The sequence below is a fragment of the Nomascus leucogenys genome, chromosome 21, assembly GCF_006542625.1.
Source record: "Nomascus leucogenys isolate Asia chromosome 21, Asia_NLE_v1, whole genome shotgun sequence".
NCBI lineage: Eukaryota > Metazoa > Chordata > Mammalia > Primates > Hylobatidae > Nomascus > Nomascus leucogenys.
In genome coordinates, this window is record NC_044401.1 from 76,081,495 (window position 1) to 76,099,290 (window position 17,796).

The 17,796-nt window shown below is 43.7% G+C and overlaps 1 protein-coding gene across 1 annotated transcript in view; it reads left to right on the forward strand.

The window, feature by feature from the left end:
• Positions 1 to 556: 556 nt before the first annotated feature.
• PRICKLE2 (prickle planar cell polarity protein 2) overlaps positions 557 to 17,796 on the forward strand; it is a 351,868-nt gene continuing 334,628 nt past the window's right edge. The window contains exon 1 of the mRNA XM_030801631.1: positions 557 to 617. The gene's annotated coding sequence lies outside the window, so the exon portion shown is untranslated. The remainder of the gene's footprint in view (positions 618 to 17,796) is intronic.

The window sequence follows — 17,796 nt, forward strand, 5'->3', positions numbered from 1 at the left end:
CTGGGGGATCCCTGGAAAGCCCCCTCCCTCCAGGCAAATCGGAATCCTAGCACCAAAGCTCCAGCGTCCAGCCACTTGGAGCTCTAGCGGGGACTTGTACTTTAGGGCTGTCTTTTGGGGTGTCCTCTGCTGCCCCCTTTCCGGGAGCACCAGCCCAGTCTAGGGCGGGCGCGCGATGCTCGCTTCTTGCGGACTCCAGGGAACTGAAGGGTCTTGCTTTTGTTTCTTAGAAACCCGTGACCAAGGTGTCTTGGGGAGACAAAGCCCCAGCCGTGGCCATTTCTTGGTGGTGTGGTGCCCATGCCGGAGGCAGCCTGCCTGGGTCCGCGCACCCTTCCCCAAGCAGGCAGGAGACCACCCTGGGGCACTGGCAGCGGCCCGCCCCGTGTCCCCCATACAGAAGAGGAGCAGTTGACTCAAATCACAGGAGGTGGGGTGGGAGGGGCAGGCCATCCTGCCAGGGACACGAGCGGGGCTGTGGAGGGAGACCCCGTGGTGGAGACATGCGTGTGTTGTCTTTTTGTTTTGAAGTTGACCGGACTGGGGCGGATAGAGCGAGGCCAGCCATGTAACGCCTGTGGTGACCAGTGCCCTGGGTTCGCCTTGCATAAATGGAGGTAGGAAGCCTTAAATGCACAACACTGCAGCAAGAAAAAATATGCAATATGTAATATACATATATATATATCTATTCCCCCCTGCCTTAAATCTCACTTGTAAGTCACATGGAAAGAATGCAAAGGCTGTTTCTTTAAGAGCGGAGCTACATCTGCTACAAATATTGGAGGTGGAAGTGGTGGCCAGACACTGGGAGACGCAGGAGAGCAGGGCTCAAGGCTGCGTTTCCCTGATGTGAGAACTGTGGATCCCTAGCACGGGCACTATGTGTCTAGGTAACTCACTCCAAAACAATTCACCCTGGGCATGGCAGGGTTGCCAAGTGCCACAGCGTTGTGTGTGTAGGATTCCCTGGACTAGCTGCTGTTTTCCAATTGTGTTTTTCATTCAGCGCCTGTAACTCTGGGTCCCAACCACAAATCCATTGCTGCCCGCCTGCGCCGTGTCAACCCTCTTCGGTGGCCAGATGTTTCTTATTAAATGTGCCTTGAGTGTTGACTTCCAGGCAGCCCCAGCTTGGATTGGAATGATTACGTTTGGGAGACAAGGGAGCTGGGTGCCCTCCCAATGCATCTGGCTGCTGGGGCTCTGGTTGGGAAAAGTTGGGGTGCAGGCTTACAAGCTGTCAGTTTGCTAATTTCAAGCAAGAGGTGAATCCTCCCTGGCGTCTTCATAAAAAGGAAAAACTGGTGACAGGAGAAAATTGTGCAATATCATAACACGTTCTCTCTTGGATTAGTGCATCTTTCCCCCTTTCTCCACCACTCAAGCTGCTTATGAAGAGGGCTTTTTCTGGATGCTAGGCAGAGAAGTCTGCTTTGGTTCCACACTCCGCCCTCCGCCCCGCCTCCCCCCCCCCCCCACGGCATTAGTGCATCTCTACTTTTCCCCATTTGTAATGTGTGCTGGGCACCCAGTTATAAGAAAGCTCCCAACCAGCTCCTTCAGAAATTAAATGCTTTTGTTCCTGCTTCAGATGGGTCTGGCAGCCTCTTTGCCTTTGTTTCAGGGCACTGAGCTCAACCCTTGTGGCTCCCGAGCATTTAATAACTTCTGTGTCAGAGTCAAGGCAGGCGACCTTATAAATATGTAATTGGCAGACATAGACATTCATCAGTAGTACCGATGTGGTAGCCCAAATAGATGTGCTGTAGCCCAGCCCCTTGTTTGGCCCAAATATGAACGTGGGTGAAAAAATGAGAATAGGTGTAGAAGCCTTATTTTGTAAACCAAATCCAGCATGACAAAACTACTGAGTGCTTCCTTTCTGATGCATCTTGTGCTCTAGTCGGGGTGGGAGAGGCAGAGTAATGAGCAGCAGAGTAAGCGATTTCCAACTTTCCTTTCCTCCCCTATCTGCAGCCCTTGGGTCAACTTCTGAACAGGGGCTTTTTGGGGCAGTGGCGCAGGGTGGGTGTGTAGCCTGACTTCTCTCCTTCACTGTGTGATCCCTGATCACCTGTCTGTCACTACCCTCCCTAGTTCCCAGTTTCCCTACTGTTAAGTGGGCATAATAATGGCATTTAATGCAGAGCATGATTGTAGGGATTAAATGAGATCTTGAAAAACACATGCTTTGTCCAGTCCCAGGCATATGATAAATATTTGCTAATTTTGTTAATGATTTTTAGCATCCCCTCAACCACTGCTCAGGAGGAGACATAACTAGTGTATCTGGGGATCCTAGGGGTCCAGGGCCACTCTAGACCTTCATGATCACAGCCTTTGGAATAATTTTAAGCTGTTTTAATCTAGCTGATTTTGCAAAGGGAAAACAAGTGTTTTATTTTCAGCCCATTATGGAACTATTCTTTTGGAAAGAGACCCTTTCAACAGGCTTTACAGATTTTCATGCTGAAGCAATTGCCCCACCCCAGCAGAAAGACCACTTTGGCTCCATGAATAGGGTTTTTATGGCACTTCCACCCGTTGCTGGAAAGGCAGCAGCTCCTTGGTCTTATCCCCTCCTTTTCCCCATGGGCATACTTTTGGGTGACCTTTTGGAGAATAAAGATAACTATTTCTGGGTTACACAGCACGGTCTTCTTTTTGGCAGTTTGAAACCCACTTTACACCCCTCTCACTGGGGCAGGCATGAGCCCCTGGGAGACAGAGTTGTGCCTGGGTGGGAAGAAAAGGCGGGCCTGACACAGAGGCCGAGTGCTGCCTTTGGTCTGACCCAGGGAGAACGGAACTGTTCTCACCCCAAATACCAAGGAACCCTAAGATGATCACTTGTTGCCCTTGTTCACCGCATCATCCCCTTCACTGGCCTCTCTGGTCCCCTTCCAGTGCTTTGTCCACACAGCAGGCATCCCTTAAAAACAGGATAGAATTGTGTTCCTGCCTCCCGGCATGACGGCAGTAAAGTTCTAGGGAGGAAGTACGTTGTAAACAAACTTTGCTTCCCTCTGACATGGTGGGGCTTTGAAGTTCAGATAGAGCAGGGCTGGCATTTGCAATGGCTTTAGCAAGCTGTGTGACCTTGAGCAAATGACTTAGGTTCCCTGAGTTCCATTTTCCTCACCTGTCAAATTGGTAGCTCTCTAATGAACAAATATTTGAGGGCTTGCTCTGCGCCAGGTGCTCTGGTGACACAGCAAAGAACAAAACAACATTCCTGACCTTATTCCACGAATCACATTTTAGATAAAGTAGTCAGGAAAGGATTCTCTGAGAAGGTGACATCTGAGCAGAGACCTAAATGAAGCAAGGGAAGAGGATCGTGCTCATTCGCACCTGGGGCAGGTACCGGCAACATCACCATCTCGTGGGAGATTGTTAGAAATGCAAAGTGTCTGGCCCTGCCCCAGACCTCCTCAGTCCAAACCTGAGCTTGAACGAGATCCCTGGCTGCTTCTTGTACGCATTAAAGATTGAGAAGCACTGAGTTAAAACACCCAGCGCTGTGTATGGCAAATTGCTTTTCCTACGTCGAGTCTTCCTCTCTGTCAGGAAAGATGCCCACGGTCCTGTTGAAGTCTTGTATATTTTATGGGGATTTTCCCGAGTGATCATTTACTCTTCCCATTTTTGTGCCACTCACACCTTTAGGTTGCAAATGTGGGGTTTTTTAGAATTTCTAAAAAGAACAAAAACGAAAAAGCAAAAACCTCTAAGACACAGGTATTTATGGGTCTTGGAGTACAAAGGTCTCACAATTGTCAGCAGGACCTTTCTCCTTCACCTGATGTAAGGCAGCTGGGGGAGCAAAGGTGGCCACTGCAGGGTGCTCCCTGCAGGTGACCTATCCTGGAAGAAACATCACTTCAGGGTGGCCTAGGGGAGACTCTGCAGGGCTGGGCTGCTGAGGAAATTTTCATTAAGGAAGATTAAGGTATCTTCACGGACTGCAGCCAGAACAAAATCATTAATAACTAAGCACTTCGCTTACCCTGCTACGAGATAGCTTTCTGAGTGGGGGTTAATTGGCCCTGCTTGTTTGCAACCAGTTTGAACAGGGAGAGAAAAATAGCCGTTTTTACAGTGAAGATTTGCTTATCTACATGCCGAGAACTGATGAATAATAATAGTAATAATTACGGTAATACCAAAACAGCATCAGCAATAAGAACGAGCGCCTGCTATGTCCGGGATCATGCTTCCGTCTTTTACATACATTTTAATTTAATCCTCACTAAACCCTATAAAGTAGATGTGATTATTTTCCTAGTGAGAAAACTGAGGCTGAGGGTTGTTAAGTAACTTAACCCAAGGTCACCTGGCTAGGGAGAATGCTGCTGGGATTTGGCTCCAAAACCAACTTGGGCTCATTTTCTTGTGATTCACTGCCTCTTGTTACTTGCCCTAAAGCAGTGCTCACAAACTGGTAGCCCTTGAGTCAAATCCAGCTTGCAGATAGGTTTTGTTTGAACCATACAACATATTAAATAAGGAGGCTTTTTCTAACATAAGCCCGGGTTTCCGGCTTCTGTTGAAAAATCCAAAGATCAGGTAACATCAGGGCTACTTTCCTGCTTTCCGACAGTATCTGGCAGGAGCTGAGTAGCTGCCCCTTAGATGGGCGTCACCTCAGTTCACCATCCTCTCCAGCAATCTAGTTGAGTTCAGGGAACTCTTCAAATATTTAAGTTACCTGTCAGGGACTGGAAGTGATTGAAGCTTGCAAATCCTGAATGAGCAGTCTCATCTCCCGCAAAGAGAAAGTAAGCTTCTCTATCAGCTGCCATTTTAAAGCTTGACAATGCCAGGAAAGTGTTTTACATCTTTTCTACCTTATCATTTATGACAGCCCTAGAAGGTAAGTGCAGTTATTTACATGCATTTTAACAGGTAAGGAAACTGAGTCTCAGAGGAGTTAAGTAATTTGCCTATGGTTACACAGCCAACTACTTAATGGTATTTTGTCCCCATCTGACTTCAAAAGTCTGTGTTCTGGGCCGGGACTTCTCAAACTTGCATACAAATTACTGGGCTCTTGTTCAGAATTCAGATTCTGATTCTATAGATTTGAGGTGGGGCCCGAGATTTTACATTTCTACCAAGCTTTAAGATGATGCTGTGAAGCTGGTTGAGGGACCACACTTTGAATAGCAAAGGTCTAGATTGGCGTCAGTAAAATACAGCCTGCTGGCCAAATGTGACCCTTTTCCTGTTTTGTATGGCTCATGAGTTACATTTTTAGATGGTTGGGGAAAAAGTCAAAAGAATATAACATTTCACAACATATGAAAATTACATGAAATTCAGATTTTGGTACCCGGAAAAAAGTGTTATCCGAACAAAGTCATACTCATTTGCTTACATCTTATCTGTGGCTCAGATATTTAGGTTACCTATCAGGGACTGGAAGTGACTGGAGCTTGCAAATCCTGAATGAGCAGGTTTTTGTGCTACAGTGGCAGACTTGAGTAGCTGCAGCCGAGATTGTATAGCCCAGAAAACCTAAAATATTTAGTATCTGGATCTTTACAGAAAATATTTGCTGACCCCTGGTCTATATCACTATCTAGGGGAACATGCAAATAGCTTCTCTTAGTTTAGAATAAAGGGATCTGAGAATCTTTTGGAATCAGGGCTAGAGGAAAGACCCCCTCCAACTTAGATGATGGTAAAATCAAAGGCAACCAAAGAGCTAGGGAACAGACCAAAGCGTTTTCTAAAGGGCATGTGGAGATGAGGCTTGCAAGACAAGATCAATGAACCTCCAGTGGATTCTAAGCCCCTTGTAATCCCTTTAACGTTTCAGCTTTGCTGATAAATGTAGATTCAACTTGAGCATTAAAAGACGGGCTTTCCTAACAAGCCTCCTGGAGTCCCACTTTCATGGGCAACTGACGTGGAATGCCCAGTGCAGGGGGAGTGTTGTGAGATCGTTATAATTATGCAGAGCTGTTTGTCTCCAGACAACGGCTGCCTTTCCAGCCGGGATGCTTTGGCCGGGATGCAGTTGCTCCAGAGGCAGCACTCACTGGGCTAGTCAAGACTGCGCCTTGAAAAGCCTCCCTCCTTAGTTGCCTGGGCGATTGTGTTGATTGATGACTGAGGCAGCAATTCCGGGTGATGCCAGCCTGGTTTCCTTTAATGGATTGTAATTGGGCTAAGAAATGGGTTCCCACTGATTATTTTGCTTGGAGAGGAAAAGCACTCTGCCTCAGTCACTGACATGCCAGGAAATGGGAAAACAAGGAAAGGCTTTTTGGGGGGTGGGGGTTGGGGGAAGCGTAGATTGAGTTATGCCTAACATCAAGGCAGGGAAGGATACTTAGCTGATAAGAAGGTTGCAGGTTGGCTCACTTTATGTCATTGGCATTTAATAATACCCCTGATAGAAGTTGCAATACCTTACAGGGTTTTTTTCTCTACAGGAAATATATCAGTTTATGCCAGTATATCTGTATTATTACCTGTTTTTGGAAATAGACATAACTATTTTAAAAGATATTAAAATATCTCACACATGTGCACACATTAAAAAATACATATCATAGAGGGGAAACCCCTTCTTTTTCATACCTTCTAGACCAGGGGTTGGCAAGCTGTAGCCTGTGGGACAAAATTAGCCTGCTACCTGTTTTGTATGGCCTGCTAGCTAAGAATGGTTTTCACATTTTTAAATCGTTGAAAAAAAATCAAAAGAAGAGTAACATTTTTGTAGCATGTAAAAATGACACAAAATTTCAATTTCAGAGTCCATAAATAAAGTTTCATTGGAACACAGCCATGCCTGTTCATTTAGTAACATCTGAGGCTGCTTTTGCAGTAGCAGAGTAGTTGAGACAGCCCTTATGGCCTGCAAAACTGAAAGTATTTACTATCTGGCTCTATACAGAATCAGTTTGCTCACCCCTAAGCTAAAGATATATGTTGTTTATAGTCTGATATTATTTCCTTAGGTTCATTCAGATTATTTATTAATATTGCTTTAACAGAAAATACACATTCTACATATTTTCTTTTATAGCTTACTTTTTTTCATACTTAGAAATACTTTCCCGACATTTTTCCGTGTCAGTATATAAAAGCCAAAAACATCTAATGTATTTATTAGTTTTCAGAATCCATTATATGGATTATGATTGAATCAAAATTTCTCCCTTCATGACCACTTTGGTTGTTTTCCATTGTTCCTAATTATATATCATATAATGATAGCTTTTCTCATGCTACAACATGCCTGTGTGTTTTTACTCAATTTTATGCTTCTGTGGTATAATTGGAATTACTAGGTGAAAGGAGGCTAACATTTAAAATTTTAAGCGCTCTTGCCAAATTGTCCTCCGAAAAGATGGTGCCAATTTGCACCCCCATTCTTTTAAAAATTTGAGTACATTTATGTGCTCTTTGGGCTGAAACTTTGAAACATCTCAACTTGTATGGCAACCTGGTAATTAATCCTTGTTTAATCACCCCGAGTGACAATTTGTGCTTGATGACTACTAAGAAAACACAGAGCATTGATGTCAGTCATCTTTTGTTCAAAATAAATTTTATTTGTTTTTAACCATGAACGCGATACGCACATTCTGTTGAAAGGTTGTCATTCCTCCTAATGCCTCTTTAGTTTAAGGTTGTTGGGATGAGTGAGAGCCTAATAAATTTGTTATTTTGTGGTTTCTTGGTTCAAAAAACTCAAAGGTTGTCCTTTAACCATGTGATTAATGAGTACCCCAGAGGGATTTCCCTATGGAGAGAGGAAGCATTCCCTAGTGGGAATGACTTCCAGATCTTGAGCTTTTTGAGATCAAAGGGATTGAACCGGCCTGTGTATGGGAGAGTCATGGGGAACGATCTCCAGGGGAAATGTATATTTCTAGCCAGTGTCTCAGAAACTTCTATGAAGCTTGTAAGGGTTTATATGAAAGGATTATAGCTGAGTGGTTAAAGGGACTGGCTTTGAAGACATTGCTGGAATTGCAGATTTGGCTTTGTCTCTCACTAGCTGAATGGCCTTGGGCAAGTGACTTAATATTTTTGAGCCTTGATTTTTCTCATCAGAAAAATAGGGATACTACTATTTGTCTCGTGAGGTTGTGGTGGGGGAATGCATGTAACGTGCCTCCCACTGTTCATGGCCTGTAACCTGGGCTTGATATATGTTTGTGGTTTCAATAGGGTTTAATAAAGACAGGGTATATGAGGAGGAAGAATATCTGGGTTCAAGGGCCTGGAAATTGTAGGTTATATAATCTATAACAAGTTACTTCCCCACTGTATTAGTCCATTTTTACACTGCTAATAAAGACATACACCAGACTAGGCAACTAACAAAAGAAAGGTTTAATGGACTTACAGTTCTGTGTGACTGGGGAAGCTTCACAATCATGGCAGAAGGTGAAAGTCATGTCTCACATGGTGGCAGGCAAGAGAAGAGAGCTTGTGCAGGGAAACTTCCCTTTTTAAACCATCAGATCTTGTGAGACTTATTCACTATTATGAGAACAGAAGTGGCTCATGCCTGTAATCCCAGCACTTTGGGAGGCTGAGGCGAGTGGATCACGAGGTCAGGAGTTCGATACCAGCCTGACCAACATGGTGAAACCCCGTCTCTACTAAAAATACAAAAACGAGCCAGGCATGGTAGCATGCACCTGCAGTCCCAACTACTCAGAAGGCTGAGGCAAGAGAACCGCTTGAACCTGGCAGGTGGAGGTTGCAGTGAGCTGAGATCATGCCATTGCACTCCAGCCTGGGCAAGAGAGCGAGACACTATCTCAAAAAAATAAAACTAAATAATAATAATAAAGAGAAAAGCACAGGAAAGACCTGCCACCATGATTCAGTTACCTCCCACTGAGTCCCTTCCACAATACATGGGAATTCAAGATGAGATTTGGGTGGGGACATAGCCAAACCATATCGTTCTACCCCTGGCCCCTCCCAAATCTCATGTCCTCACATTTCAAAACCAATCATGCCTTCCCAACAGTTCCCCAAAGTCTTTTTTTTTTTTTTTTTGAGACAGAGTCTCACTCTGTCACCCAGGCCGGAGTACAGTGGCACGATCTCGGCTCACTGCAAGCTCCACCTCCCTGGTTCACGCCATCCTCCTGCCTCAGCCTCCTGAGCAGCTGGGACTACAGGCGCCCGCCACCACGCCCGGCTAATTTTTTGTATTTTTAGTAGAGAGGGGATTTCACCATGTTAGCCAGGATGGTCTCAATCTCCTGACTTCATGATCCACCCGCCTCAGCCTCCCAAAGTGCTGGGATTACAGGCGTGAGCCACCGCGCCTGGCCGGTTCCTCAAAGTCTTAACTCATTTCAGCATTAACTCAAAAGTCCACAGTCCAAAGTCTCATCCAAGACAAGGCAAGTCCCTTCTGCCTATGAACCTGTAAAATCAAAAGCAGCTTAGTTACTTCCTAGATACAATGGGTGTACAGGCATTGGGTAAATAAATCCATTCCAAATGGGAGAAATTGGCCAAAACGAAGGGGCTGTAGGCCCCATGCAAGTCCCAAATCCAGTGGGGCAGTAAAATTTTAAAGCCCCAAAATGGGCCGGGCGTGGTGGCTCACGCTTGTAATCCCAGCACTTTGGGAGGCCTAGGCGGGTGGATCACGAGGTCAGGAGATCGAGACCATGGTGAAACCCTGTCTCTACTAAAAATACAAAAAATTAGCCGGGCGTGGTGGCGGGCGCCTGTAGTCCCAGCTACTCGGAGAGGCTGAGGCAGGAGAATGGCGTGAACCCGGGAGGCGGAGCTTGCAGTGAGCCGAGATTTCGCCACTGCACTCCAGCCTGGGAGACAGAGCAAGACTCCGTCTCAAAAAAAAAAAAAAAAAAGCTCCGAAATGATCTCCTTTGACTTTGTGTCCCACATCCGGGTCATGCTGATGCAAGAGGTAGGCTCCCATGGCCTTGGGCAGCTCCGCCTCATTAGCTTTGCAGTGTATAGCCCCCTTCCTGGCTGCTTTGTCAGACTAGTGTTGAGTGTCTGCACCTTTTCCAGGCACACAGTGCGAGCTATCATGGGATCTTCCATTCTGGGGTTTGGAGGAAGGCAGCCCTCTTCTCACAGTTCCAATAGGCAGTGCCCCAGTAGGGACTTTCTGTGGAGGCTCAAACCCCCCATTTTCTTCCCACGTTGCCCCAACAGGGGTTTTCCATAAGAACCCTGTCCCTGAAGCAAACCTCTGTCCTGGCACTCAGCCATTTTCATTATATCCTCTGAAATCTAGGCAGAAGTTCCCAAACTTCAGTTTTTGACTTCTGCGTACCCACAGGGTGAACACTATGTGAAAGCTGCCAAGGCTTGGGGTTTCCAGTGTCTGAAGCCACAGTCCAGACTGTACCTAAGCCCCTTTTAGTCATGGCTGGAGCAGCTGGGACACAGGGCACCAAGTCCCTGGACTGCACATAGTATGGAAACTCTGGGCCCAGCCCACAAACCCATTTTTTCTTCCAAAACCTCTGGACCTGTAATGGGAGGGGCTCTGACATGCCTGTTCGTCTTGCTGATTAACTTTCAGCTCCTCATTACTTATGCAAATTTCTGCAGCCACCTTGAATTTCTCCTCAGAAAATGGGATTTTCTTTTTTAGTGCATTGTCAGGCGGCAAATTTTCCTTTTATGCTGTATTTCCCTTTAAAACTGAATGCCTTTAACAGCACCCAAGTTGCCTCTTGAATGCTTTGCTACTTAGAAATTTCTTCTTGCAGATACCCTAAATCATCTCTCTGAAGTTCAAAGTTCCACAGATCTCTAGGGCAGAGGCAAAATGCCTCTAGTCTCTTTGCTAAGAGTCACCTTTGCTCCAGTTCCCAAGAAGTTCCTCATTTCCATCTGAGACCACCTCAGCCTAGACCTTGTTGTCCATATCGCTGTCAGCATTTTGGGCAAAGCCATTCAACAAGTCACTAGGAAATTTCAAACTTTCCCACATTTTCCTGCCTTCCTCCAAACGTTCCAACCTCTGCCTGTGACCCAGTTCCAAAGTTGCTTCCACATTTTCAGGTATCTTTTCAGCAGTGTCCCACTCTACTGGTACCAATTTACTGTATTAGTCCATTTTCATGCTGCTGATATAGACATACCAGAGACAAACAATTTTTTTTTGTTTGTTTTTTGACTGAATCTCACTCTATCAGCCAGGCTGGAGTGCAGTGGCATGATCTCAGCTCACTGCAGCCTCTGCCTCCTGGGTTCAAGCGATTCTTCTGCCTCAGTTTCCTGAGTAGCTGGGATTTCAGGTGTGTGCCACCATGCCCAGCTAATTTTTGTATTTTTAGTAGAGATGGAGTTTCACCATACTGGCCAGGCTGGTGTCAAACTCCTGACCTCAAGTGATCTGCGTGCCTTGGCCTCCCAAAGTGCTGGGATTCCAGATGTGAGCCACTGCACTGGGACCGAGACTGGGCAAGTTACAAAAGAAAGAGGTTTAATGGACTTATAGCTCCACATGGCTGGGGAAGACTCACAATCATGGCAGAAGGTGAAAGGCACATCTCACATGGCAGCAGACAAGAGAAGAGAGCTTGTGCAGGGAAACTTCCCTTTTTAAACCATCAGATCTCATGAGACTTACTCATTAGCATCAGAACAGCTTGGGAAAGACCTGCCTCCATGGTTCAATGACCTCCCGCTATATCCCTCCCACAACATGTGGGAATTCAAGATGAGATTTGGGTGGGAAGACAGCCAAACCATATCACCCGCCATGAGTAAAAGCCTTTCTTTTGGTGAATGGGAGTGATGATTCTTGTCTCATGGCTAAACTTAGAAGAAATAGAATGGAGGGCCTCCTTGTGTAGGACTTTAGGTTCCAAAGGAATGAGACTTCTGATGGAATAATAGATTCATATTGCATGTTACACACTCACTTTAGGTGAAATGGAGGTTGATAGAATTGGACCCTACAACCTCACAATCGTTTTGCCTAAGTGAATTATGCATATGATATTTATAAAAACAGTTTGTAAACTATAACAGAAAGATAACTTTGAAACTCTGCCCCTGGGGTCAGTACATAAAAAGGGGCCTTTCTTAGACACTGCGTCCCACCAACTGGACAATGGAAATTCATGTCCGTGATGAAAACCACACGTCATCAAGGCAATACTTAATCAGTTTCCCCCTAGCCTGCTTAGTAAGTATGAGTTTTTTTGACTCCCGTTGTGCCACATTAAACATTTCCATTTACATGATCACAAGCCCCTAAGTAGAAGCTCCCTCATCTGAAGCATGAGAAACATGGATATTTATATAAAATTTGAACCTGAGATCACACTCTGGAAACTCCTGAGATTAGATCTGGCCTGTAGGTATATTTTGTTAGCATTGCACAGGCTTTACATTTTAAATTAGTGGCCAACATTTAAGATATTGTGTAAAAATTCAGATTTGGGCTTTCTCTGGAAAGATGACAATATCTGGCAAACCTAGTCTAATATTTCTTCTTTTCCTTTAAGATGAAACATGTGCTCAACTTTTTCACAGTTTCCACCATTCGCTATTGTCTTACACCTGGCCTGCCTTGCTCATTTAGGTTACTGGTTGGCCACTGCAGACATCAGATTTTGTGACTACTGATTTGAAAGAAACCAGTGAGTGAGTGTACATGACTGGAAGGATGAAATGAATGGTGGGGTGGCATAAAGTCACTACCTGGCAGGGGCAGCTGTGCTAAGCAAGTCATCTCAGCAGCTAAGCCCTCCCTTTCTGGGAGATACAGTAAAGGAGGAGCAGACATTACTGAGGGCCTGCTGTGTGCTTGGTTTCTTTCAGGAATCACTTCATTTCATACTCAAAACAGTTTCCTGAGACGTGTCTTTTATCTTCCACTTTTTAAATATGGGGACGCAGGGAGGTTAGCTAGCATGCACTCATTCACATTGGTAAATAAGTAACGGAATCAGGATTTGAAGTCAGGTCTTTGAGGCTCCGGATTACAAGCTCTTGAACCCAGAGTGTGTTTAGCTCTGGCATTTGATTCTTCTGGTCTAAATATAAACCTGTACCTTGGGGAAAACAGTTTTATATTCTCTATGGCCTGGGGATGAGATCTGACTAGTGTCTAAAACAGAACAAAATGTCTGAAGAACCCTGGACTAGCTGGTTTATTTGGGGCAAGAGTCTTAAAAGGGAAACCCCTTCAAATTAGAGGTTGTGGGGTTGAGCTTACTGAGGTGTCCGAAAGGTGCCACCTTGAGAAAAATGGAATCGAATGCAACGTGACTTCCAGTTCTATAGGAGGCCACTTGCAGTTTTCTAATCAGATCTGACTACATTAAATGGGGCTCCATTCAGCTTGTTAAAAACTTTGGTGTAAATTGGGCTATCTGGGAGAGTTTGTGTGGGGGGAGGGCAGCTTTAAAAATTCCATTTGCATAAAGTTTCCTAGAGGAAAACTCTACAAAAGGGATCAGTCAAGGGAGGGAATGTACAGTACCTCCTTTTAGCAGCCAACTATACATCAACAAGCATAAAAATAAACAAGATGGTCGTTATCCAGCCTTTGGACCTAGGCTTTTGAATATATGTAGCAACCTTTGGTGTCACATTGGCAAAACAGACACAAGCACATTTGACTGTTGGAAGGCGTTTAATGAGCACATTATTTGATTTTTATGTTTGGTAAACTACTTGGTGATGCAGAAACTGCTTTCACAATTCTTAAAAACCGGCTCATTATATGAACCTATAACACCCAGAGTGGGTTCTCCTACTTTGAGTGCTGAGGAATTAGGCCTCCAGGGGACTTATTAAAAGAATGCAGGTGTTTGCTTTCTTCAACAACACTATGAAATTACCCCGATAATATAATTTCCTGAAGTCTTTTGTTCCACAGTCAGGCACCCAGGGGTACTCCCTGTTATTTGCATCCTTGGTGACTTGCCCTTTGAAACTCCTCCAGCAGCATATTGAGTTGTTTGGAAACACAATGACAAGCTTCTCTCATCTTTATGAAGCCAAAAGTTTGGAGACAATAGATAATTGAGGAAAGTGTTCTTCATTTTTGGGTTTGGCATGTTTGTAGCCACAGAGAAGGACACATTACATATGTTTTCCTGGGTTCTGGGAGATGGAACTTTTTTTTTTTTAATAAAATTTTGGTGTAACAGCATTTTTTTTCCTGTAAGACTGCCATGTATTTTTAAATTGTTTTTGAGCTTTGAGTTGGTAGGAGGTGCTCCTTACAACGTTTGATTTGCAAACATTTATTCCTTGGTTTAACCCTTCATCATTATGACCACCATCACTCAACTGACTCACCACAAACTGGGTAAATACTTATCTTTCTTTAATTATCTTGGTTTTTAATTAACCTTTCTTAAACGTATGCATAGCTTCCATTTTATTTCAATGTTTAATATTAGAAGTGTTTTGGGTCTTTATTTAGAAGTTTGTTTTTTTTTTCCCCCAGAAAATTCAACTTTTCTTTGAGATTGAAGGGTACATGTGCAGATTTGTTACATGGATATGTTGCATGATGCTGAAGTTTGGGGTACAAATGATTCCATCATCCAGGTAGTGGGTATAGTACCCAATAGGTAGTTTTTCAGCCCTTGCCCTCCTTTTTCTCCTCTACCCTCTAGTAGTCCTCTGTATCTCCTTGATAAAAACATTTTTAAGGCAGGTGTATTTCTTATTCTAAAATAATTTTGGTCAAATTGTTGGATGATAAATATGCAGTTTAGACAATTTGGGAAATGCAGCAAACTCCAGCGATTTATGCAAAAAACAAGCACAACTTTATAATCCAATCACCAGTACACTTAGCACTAGTCTGTGATTTCCTTCTAGTCTGTTTTTCTGGAGGCCAGAAGTCCAAAATCAAGGTGTCATCAGGGTTGGTTCCCCCTGGAGGCTCTGAGGGAGACTGTTCTGTGCCTCTCTCCGAGCCTCTAGTGGCTGCTGGCAATCCTTGGTGTTCTTGGCTTGTGGATGCATCACTTCCATCTCTGCCTGCATCATCACATGCCATTCTCCATGTGTATTCTGTTTCCCTTCCCTTCTCTTATAAGGACCTATCATTGGATTTAGGACTACCCTAGCCCAGGATGAGCTCATCTTAAGATTTGTAATTACATCTGCAAAGATCCTTTTTCCAACTAAGTTCACATTTAGAGGTAGACATATCTTTTGAAAGGGTACCATTTAATCTGCCATAATAGTTTTGGTAATAAAGCATATGCAGTTTTATATATTTTTTTTAATTTATTATACTTTAAGTTCTGGAATATATGTGTAGAATGTGCAGGTTTGTTACATAGGTATACATGTGCCATGATGGTTTGCAGCACCCATCAACCTATCATCTAGGTTTGAAGCCCCGCATGCATTAGGTATTTGTGTTCTAAATGTGTTATTTGTAAAACCACTGTGGCTAGAAAGGGCTGGGCCTTGACTTTGGGGCAGCTTTGTGAGAAATATGCTATACTTGACTTTTCGAGGCACAGTTGGATGCTTGAAACAGGAAAGGTTTGTATTGGTTGGTGCAAAAGTAATTACAGTTTTTTGCCATTAAAAGTAAGGGCAAAAGTCACAGTTACTTTTTTACCAACCTAATACATGCTACTAATAGTGGATGGAATTCTGTGATGGAATTTGCCGTCTGTATTGATGAGTTCCGCTCCCTGAATCAGTTGACCCTCAGGTCACCCTACAAAGTCCATCCATCTTCTTTTAGCTTTTGTTGGGCCTTGCCAGGGGAGTGTATAGGAAATGAACTAATAGTGTGTGGACAGTTATTTGTGGGAAGAGCTTTTGACCCTGGGGCCTTTTAATTATTGTCTTTGTTACATAATTCATTTTCAAAGGAAAAAATAGGCATCCTTAGAAAAGGAAATTCTTAGCTATTTTAGAAATGGGTTCCAACTCCACAAAATCCTGCCAGAGATTGCTGTCTCCACCCCTTACTTCTCTGTCAACACAACCAGAAAAATATGTTAATTGTACTACCCCATTCCCTGATTTCTTTTAGATCCAATATGAAAGGATCCAGGTTTAGCAGAGTAAATTATCTGAAACAAAATAAAAATAACTTCCGAGTTTATTATCATCATATTAGGTACATTAACTAAACATTTTCAATGTGCCAGGAATATTATATTCTAAGTAATTATTAAAATCATTTATGAGACAGACACCAATATTCATATTGTTCTCATGAGGAAGGGGATGCTACAAGTTTCAGTGACAGGCATACCTCAGAGATATTGAGGGTTTGGTTTCAGACCCCTGCAGTAAAGGCAATATTGCAATAAAGCGAGTCACACACATATTTTGGTTTTCCAGTATGGGTAAAAGTTATGTTTACACTATGCTGTAGTGTATTAAGTGTGCAATTGCATTATGTCTTAAAAAAAACAATGTGCATACCTTAATTTAAAAATATGGCTGGGTGCAGTGATTCATGCTACCTGTAATCCCAGCATTTAGGGAGGCTGAGTCAGGAGGATCACTTGAGCTCAGGAGTTTGAGACCAGCCTGTAAACATGGCAAAACCCCATCTGTACAAAAAATACACACACACACACACACACACACACACACACACACACACACACACAATTAGCCAGGCGTGGTGGCATGTGCCTGTAGTCCCGGCTACTGGGGAGGCTGAGATGGGAAAATCACTTGAGCCTGGGCAGAGGTTGCAGTGAGCCAAGATGGCGCCACTCCACTCTAGCCTGGGTAACCGAGTGAGACCCTATCTCCAACAAATAGAATAAAATAAAAATTTTGTTGCTATAAATGTTAATGATCATTTGCGCCTTCAGCAGATTGTAACCTTTTTGCTGGTAGAGGGTCTTGCTTGGGTGTTGGTGGCTGCTGACTGATCTGTGGTAGTTGCTGAAGGTTGGGGTAGCTGTGGCAATTTCTAAAAATAAGACAGCAATGAAGCTTGCCCCATCAGTTGATTCTGCCTTTTGCAGCAGTTTTCTCTGTAGCGTGCAGTGCTGTTTGATAGCATTTTACCCACAGTAGAATTTCTTTCAAAATTAGAGTCAGTCATCTCTAACCCTGCTGCTGCTTTATCAACAACATTTATGTAATACTCTAAATCCTTTGTTGTCAGTGCAACAATGTTCACAGCATCTTCAAAGAGTACATTCCATCTCAAGAAACCACTTTTGTTTTTCTTACCTATAATAAGCAAATCCTCATCCATCAAGTTTGATCACGAGATTGCAGCAATTCAGTCACATCGTTAGGCTCCCCTTCTAATTCTATTTCTCTTGCTCTTTCCACCATATCTGCAGTTCCTACCTCCACTGAAGTCTTGAACCCCTCGAAGTCATCTGTGGTTGGAATCAGTTTCTTCCAAATTCCTGCTAATGTTGATATTTTGACCTTCTCCCACGAATCACAAATGTTCTTAATGGCATCTAGAATGGTGAATCTTTTCCAGAGGGTTTTTTATTCGCCTTGCTCAGATCCTTCAGAAGAATCACTATAGCAGCTGTAGTCTTACGAGCTGTAGTTCTTAAATAATAGACTTGAAAGTCAAAATGACTGCTTGATCCATGGGCTGCAGAATGGATGCTGTGTTAACAGGCATGAAAACACATTCATCTCCTTGTACATCTTCATCAGAGCTCTTGGGTGACCAGGTGCATTGTCAATGAGCAGTAATATTTTGAAAGGCATATTTTTTTCTGAGCAACTGTTCTCAACAGTGGGCTTAAAATATTCAGTCAACCATGCTGTAAACAGATGTGCTGTCATTCAGGCTTTGTTGTTCTATTTATAGAGCACAGGCAGAATCGA